This window comes from Mobula birostris, chromosome 16 (genome assembly GCF_030028105.1).
Source record: "Mobula birostris isolate sMobBir1 chromosome 16, sMobBir1.hap1, whole genome shotgun sequence".
NCBI lineage: Eukaryota > Metazoa > Chordata > Chondrichthyes > Myliobatiformes > Myliobatidae > Mobula > Mobula birostris.
This window is the reverse complement of record NC_092385.1, coordinates 17495469-17502896: the sequence shown is the minus strand read 5'-3', so window position 1 is coordinate 17502896 and position 7428 is coordinate 17495469. Positions and strand designations below refer to the sequence as shown.

At 45.4% G+C, this 7428-nt stretch overlaps 1 pseudogene; it reads right to left on the bottom strand.

Annotated features, from left to right (window-relative positions):
• Positions 1 to 5907: 5907 nt before the first annotated feature.
• LOC140211332 (U1 spliceosomal RNA) lies at positions 5908 to 6055 on the bottom strand (annotated as a pseudogene).
• Between the last annotated feature and the right edge of the window lie 1373 nt (positions 6056 to 7428).

Here is a 7428-nt window from a genome sequence, read left to right as displayed (position 1 = left end):
GTGAGCGGGTCTCTGGCACTGAGCCTGGCGCTGTTGTGCAGGAGAGGAGGGAGAAGAGGAATGCGGTAGTCATAGTCAGGGGAACGGACAGGAGATTCTGTGAGCCTGATAGAGATACCCGCATGGTGTGTTGTCTCCCAGGTGCCAGGGTATGGGATGTCTCGGATTGGGTCCAGAATATTCTGAAGGGAGAGGGCGAGCAGCCAGCTGTCTTGGTACATGTTGGTACCAATGACATAGATAGGAAAAGGGAGGAGGTCCTGAAGAGAGATTTCTGGGAGGTAGGAAGGAAGCTGAGAAGCAGGACCTCCAGGGTAGTAATCTCAGGATTGCTACCTGTGCCACGTGCTAGCGAGGGCAAGAATAGTAGGATCAGGCAGATGAATGCGTGGCTGAGAGACTGGTGCAGGGGGCAGGGCTTCAGATTCTTGGATCATTGGGATCTCTTCTGGGGGAAGTATGACCTGTTCAAAAAGGCCGGGTTACACCTAAACCCGAAGGGGACCAATATCCTGGCGGGAAGGTTTAATAGAGCTGTTAGGGAGGGTTTAAACTAATTTGGCAGCGGGATGGGAACCGGAATGATAGAGCAGAGGAGGGGGAAAACAAATAAATCTAAGATAGTGAGCAGTAAAGATGTCAGGAAGGACAGGCAGGGGATGAGGCAAATTTGTAGCCATGGGGATGAGTTGCAGTGCAATCAAAGCAAAAAGTACCAAATACTGGACTTAAATGTTATGCTTAAATGCACGCAGCATAAGGAATAAGGTGGATGATCTTGTTGTGCAGCTACGATTGGCAGGTATGATATTGTGGCCATCACTGAGACCTGGCTAAAGGATGCATGTATCTGGGAGCTGAACGTCCATGGATACACGGTGTATCGGAAGGATAGGCAGGTAGGCAGAGGGGGAGGCGTGGCTTTATTGGTAAGAAGTGATATTAAATCATTAGAAAGAGGTGACATAGGATCGGAAGGTGCAGAATCTTTATGGGTTGAGCTAAGAAATCGCAGGGGTAAAAGGACCCTGATGGCAGTTATATACAGGCTTCCTAACAGCTGCCGTGATGTGGACTACAAATTACAACAGGAAATAGAAAAGGCTTGTCAGAAGGGCAGTGTTATGATAATTGTGGGGGATTTTAACATGCAAGTGGATTGGGAAAATCAGGTTGGCACTGGATCTGGAGAGAGAATTTGTAGAATGTCTATGAGATGGCTTTTTAGAACAACTTGTTGCTGAGCCCACTAGGGGATCAGCTGTACTGGATTGGGTATTGTGTAATGAACCAGAGATGATTAGAGAGATTGAGGTGAAGGAACCCTTAGGAGATAGTGATCATAACATGATTGAGTTCACTGTGAAATTTGAGAATGAGAAGCCGAAATCTGATGTGTCGGTATTTCAGGAAAGTAAAGGAAATTACAGTGGCATGAGAGGGGAACTGGCCAAAGTTGACTGGAAAGGGACACTAGTGGGAAGGACGGCAGAGCAGCAGTGGCTGGAGTTTATGTGAGAACTGAGGAAGGTGCAAGACAGATATAGTCCAAAAAAGAAGGAATTTTCTAATGGAAAAAGGATGCAACCATGGCTGACAAGAGGAGTCAAAGCCAAAGTTAAAGCAAAGGAGAGGGCATACAAGGAAGCAAAAATTAGTGGGAAGACAGAATATTGGGAAGTTTTTAAAAGCTTGCAAAAGGAAACTAAGAAGATCATTTACAGGGAAAAGATGAACTATGAAAGGAAGCTAGCAAATAATATCAAAGAGGATACCAAAAGCTTTTTCAAGTACAGTATATAAAGAGTAAAAGACAGGTGAGAGTAGATATAGGACCAATAGAAAATGGTGCTGGAGAAATTGTAATGGGAGATAAGGTGATGACAGAGGATCTGAACAAGTATTTTGCATCAGTCTTCACTGAGGAAGACATCAGCAGTATACCAGACACTCAAGGGTGTCAGGGAAGAGAAGTGTGCACAGTCACAATTATGACCGAGAAAGTACTCAGGAAGCTGAATAGTCTAAGGGTAGATATATCTCCCGGACCAGCTGGAATGCACCCTTGTGTTCTGAAGGAAGTAGCTGTGGAGATTGCGGAGGCATTAGCAATGATCTTCAAAAGTCAATAGAATCTGGCATGGTCCCGGAGGACTGGAACATTGCAAATGTCACTACACTATTTAAGGAGGGGGCAAGGAAGCAAAAAGGAAATTATAGACCTGTTAGCTTGACATCGGTGGTTGGGAAGTTTTTGGAGTCGATTGTCAAGGATGAGATTACGGAGTACCTGGAGGCATATGACAAGATAGGCAGAACTCAGCATGGTTTCCTTAAAGGAAAATCCTCCCTGACAACCTATTACAATCTTTTGAGGAAATTACAAGTAGGCTAGACAAGGGAGATGCAGTGGATGTTGTACATTTGGATTTTCAGAAGGCCTTTGACAAGGTGTCATACAAGAGGCTACTTAACAAGATATGAGCCCATGGAATTACAGGAAAGTTACATACGTGGATAGAGCATTGGCGGATTGGCAGGAAACAGAGAGTGAGAATAAAGGGATCCCATTCTGGTTGGCTGCCGATTACCAGTGGTGTTACACAGGGGTCTGTGTTGGGGCCGCTTCTTTTTACTTTGTACGTCAATGATTTGGATTATGGAATAGATGGCTTTGTGGCTAAGTTTGCTGATGATACAAAGATAGGTGGAGGGGCCGGTAGTGCTGAGGAGACAGAGTCTGCAGAGAGACTTGGACAGATTGGGAGAATGGGCAAAGAAGTGGCAAATGAAATACTATGTTGGAAAGTGTATGGTTATGCACTTCGGTAGAAGAAATAAATGGGCAGACTATTATTTAATTGGGGAGAGAATTCAAAGTTCTGAGATGCAACGGGACTTGGGAGTCCTCGTACAGGATACCCTTAAGGTTAACCTCCAGGTTGAGTCGGTGGTGAAGAAGGCGAATGCAATGCAATGTTGGCATTCATTTCTAGAGGAATAGAGTATAAGATCAAAGAGGTGATGTTGAGGCTCTATAAGGCACTGGTAAGACCTCACTTGGAGTACTGTGGGCAGTTTTGGGCTCCTTATTTAAGAAAGGATGTGCTGACGTTGGAGAGGGTTCAGAGAAGATTCACTAGAATGATTCCGGGAATGAGAGGGTTAACATATGAGGAACGTTTGACCGCTCTTGGACTGTACTCCTTGGAGTTTAGAAGAATGAGGAGAGACCTCATAGAAACATTTTGAATGTTGAAAGTCATGGACAGAGTGGATGTGGCAAAGTTGTTTCCCATGGTGGAGGAGTCTAGTATGAGAGGGCATGACTTAAGGATTGAAGGGCGCCCATTCAGAACAGAGATGCGAAGAGAACTTTTCAGCCAGAGGATGCTGAATCTATGGAATTCGTTGCCACGGGCAGCAGTGGAGGCCAAGTCATTGGGTGTATTTAAGGCAGAGATTGATAGGTATCCGAGTAGCCGGGCATCAGGGGTTATGGTGAGAAGGCAGGGGAGTGGGACGAAATGGGAGATTGGATCAGCTCATGATAGAATGACGGAGCAGACTCGATGGGCCGAATGGCTGACTTCTGCTCCTTTGTCTTATATACAGCACTGTGCAAAAGTCTATACACACACACACACACACACACACACACACACACACACACACACACGTGTATATATTCATTTATATATTGTTAGGGTGCCCAAGACTTTTACACAGTACTGTAATACTTTTATGTATTGCATTGTACAGCTGCTGCAAAAAACATTTCATGATATATGTGAATGATGATAAACCTGATTCTGATATGGGTCCCTATTGTGGACTGAGAGCGGGAAGGGGGCAGGGAGAGGGGAATCGTAGTTGGGAAAAGGGGAAGGGAGAGGGGAGGGAGCAGGAAGCACCAGAGAGACATTCTGTAATGATCAATAAACCAATTGTTTGGAATCAAATATCCTTGCCTGGTGTCTCAGGGCTGGGTGTGTCTGCACCCACACAGCACCCCCAACCCAGCACTCCTTCTCCACCACCTGTCCCACACCCCTCCCGTGGCGCTCCACCATCACCATTCCTAACATCCTTCGCTCCCATCAGATTTACAAACCCGCTCTCCACTCCATGTTGACAAATGCAGTGTTGTGCAAAAGTCTTTGGCTTTTTGCATCTGTGCCTACGTGTTTTGCACAGTACTGTACCTCTCTATAAGGCTGCCCGCAGCCTCTAACACTCCAAAGGAAACAGTCCTAGCTATTCACCTACTTATTCCAAACTTCCAGTCCTGGCAGTGACCTTGTGAGTGTTTTAGCACCTTTCCAGCTTTAATGGCATCCTTCCCATAGCTGGGCAAACAGAACTGTGCACAATGCCCCAACTGTGGCCTTGCCAACAATTTGCATGTTACTGGGTGCCCTGGCCAATGAAGGTAAGTGTGCCACAAACTCCAACCTGCTCACCCTGCCAACCAGTGTTGCCTGCTCTGACCTGAGCTTATTGAAATAAACCAAATCAGACACCGTTCAATCTGGGTACAATATATTTAACACCTTTAACTGCTCAGGTACGTGTCGGGGAATTACCAGAAGCACAGGGAAACTGAAAGTTGTTGGGATTTGATATCTCACTTTGCTTTGGTGTTACTAGCAATCACCTTGGCAGCACAAACTAAGCCCCTGACATTATTGGGAAGAAACAAATGTATGGATTTGTAGGTTGAATACAAACATGAAATCTGCTGACTGCTGGGAAATCTGCATTAAAAGTAACGTTGGAAATGCTCAGCAAATCAAGCACCATGTATGGAGAAAAAGTTAACATTTCAACTTTTAAAGTCAAAGGTCTGAAAACTTGTCTTTCAGTTGCAAAGACCAAAAACAAAACTTGTTCCACACCTATCTACCAAATTCTCAAACCAAGATAAAAGCTCAGCTGGTCAAGCCTTCTGCTTTTGACTCAGATTCACTGAATTATAGTAACAGAAAAGGAGACCATTTGGCCTATTAAGTCATAGAACATAGAAAACCTACAGCACAATACAGGCACTTTGGCCCACAAAGCTGTGCCGAGAATGTCCTTACTTTAGAAATTACCTAGGCTTACCCATAGCCCTCTATTTTTCTAAGCTCCATGTACCTGTCCAGGAGTCTCTTAAAAGACCCTATTGTATCCGCCTCCACCACCGTTGCTGGCAGCCCATTCCACGCGCTCACCACTCTCTGCATAAAAAACTTACCCCTGACATCTCCTCTGTACCTACTTCCAAGCACCTTAAAACTATGCCCTCTCATGCTAGCCATTCCAGCCCTGGGAAAAAGCCTCTGACTATCCACACGATGAATGCCTCTCATCATCTTATACACCTCTGTCAGGTCACCCCTCATCCTCCGTCGTTCCAAGGAGAAAAGGCTGAGTTCACTCAACTTATTCTCATAAGGCATGCTCCCCAATTCAGGTAACATCCTTGTAAATCTCCTCTGCACCCTTTCTATGGTTTCCATGTCCTTCCTGTAGTGAGGCGACCAGAACTGAGCACAGTACTCCAAATGGGGTATGACCAGGGTCCTATATAGCTGCAACATTACCTCTCTGCTCCTAAACTCAATTCCTCAACTGATGAAGGCCAATGCACCGTATGCCTTCTTAACTGCAGAGTCAACCTGTGTAGCAGCTTTGAGTGTCCTATGGACTCGGACCCCAAGATCCCTCTGATCCTCCACACTGATATTAATACTATATTCTGCCATCATATTTGACCCACCAAAATGAACCACTTCACACTTATCTGGGTTGAACTCCATCTGCCACTCCTCAGCCCAGTTTTGCATCCAATCACTATCCCACTGTAACCTCTGACAGCCCTCCACACTATCTACAACACCCCCAACCTTTGTGTCATCAATTTAGAGCGCAAACGCAGTCCCCCACTACCACAAATTACGCAGACCAGTATCCCTCATTTGGGGATATCGCAGGCATCAGCACACCCGAAGTGCAATGAGATAGCCCTGTCCTGGGACCTCGGCCCCCCTGATCTCTGCCAGGTAAGTATTTTTGATCAATCCTGTTGGTCTCATTTTTCCGCACTTTCATCAGCAAACTTGGAAACGTGTCACTTGCTCTCCTCACTCAACAAGATCATTAATATAGATTGTGAGTAGCCAGGACCTAGACACTGAGTAGTGTCCAAAGTTCAAAGTAAAATTTATCAGAGTACATACATGTCACCAGATTCTTTTTCTTGTGGGTATACTTAGCAAATCTATAGAACAGTAACTGTAAACAGATCACTGAACAACAAACTGTACAAATGCAAATATAAATAAATAGCAAATAATAATGAGTATGAAAAAACAAGATAAAGAGTGGTTAAAGTGGGAACACCAGAAATAAAATGAGTGTAGTTATCTCCTTTCGTTCAAGAGCCTGATGGTTGAGAAGTAGTAACTGTTCTTGAACCTGGTGATTTGAGTCCTGAGGTTCTTGTACCTTCTACCTGATGGCAGCAGTGGGAAAAGAACATGGTCCGGGTGGTGAGGATCTTTGAAGGTTGATGCTGCTTTTCTACGGCAACTTTTCATGTTCACGTTGTTCCTTTCCCTGCCTTGGGTAGCATTGGGTGGCATTTTTTTTTTAACTGTTGACTGTTTTTTAAAACAAGGCCGAGTTGCTAGCGATGTTCGACCCTGCACGGATGGAAAGCATGCAAGGAGCCGGCTGGATTTGAACTGGGGACCATTCGCCGTGAATGGCTGGTGCTGATGCCACGACACCACCGGCCGGCTAACGTTCCATGTAGATGTGCTCAGTGTTTGGGAGGGCTTTACCCGTGATGTACTGCGTCAAATCTATTATCTTTTGTAGAATTTTCCACTCAAAGGCATTGGTGTTCCCATACCAGGGTGTAATGCAGCCAGTCAGCACACTTTCCACCACACATCTAAAGAACTTTGCCAAGGTTTTTGATGACATGCTGAATCTCCGTAGTCTCCTCAGGAAGCAGAGGTGCAGTCGTGCTTTCTTTGCAATTATGTGATGGGTCCAGGACAGGTCCTCTGAGATAGTGACACCCAGGAATTTAAAGTTACTAATCCTCTCCATCTCCGGTCCTCCCATGAGGACTGGCTCATGGACATCTGTTTTCCCTCTCCTGAAGTCTACAATCCATTTTATTGACATTGAGTGAGAGGTTGCTGTTACTACACCACTCAGCCAAGTTTTCAATCTCACTCCTGTATGCTGAGTTATCACCACCATTGATCGACCCATAGCGGTGACCTTGTCAGCAAACTTGTATATGGTGTTGAAGCTGTGCTGAGCCACACAGGCATAGGTGAAAAGTGACTAGAGCAGGGGTCTAAGCTCACATCCCTGACGTGCTCCTGTGCTGATGCAGATTGTGGAGGAGATGTTTTTGCCAATCCA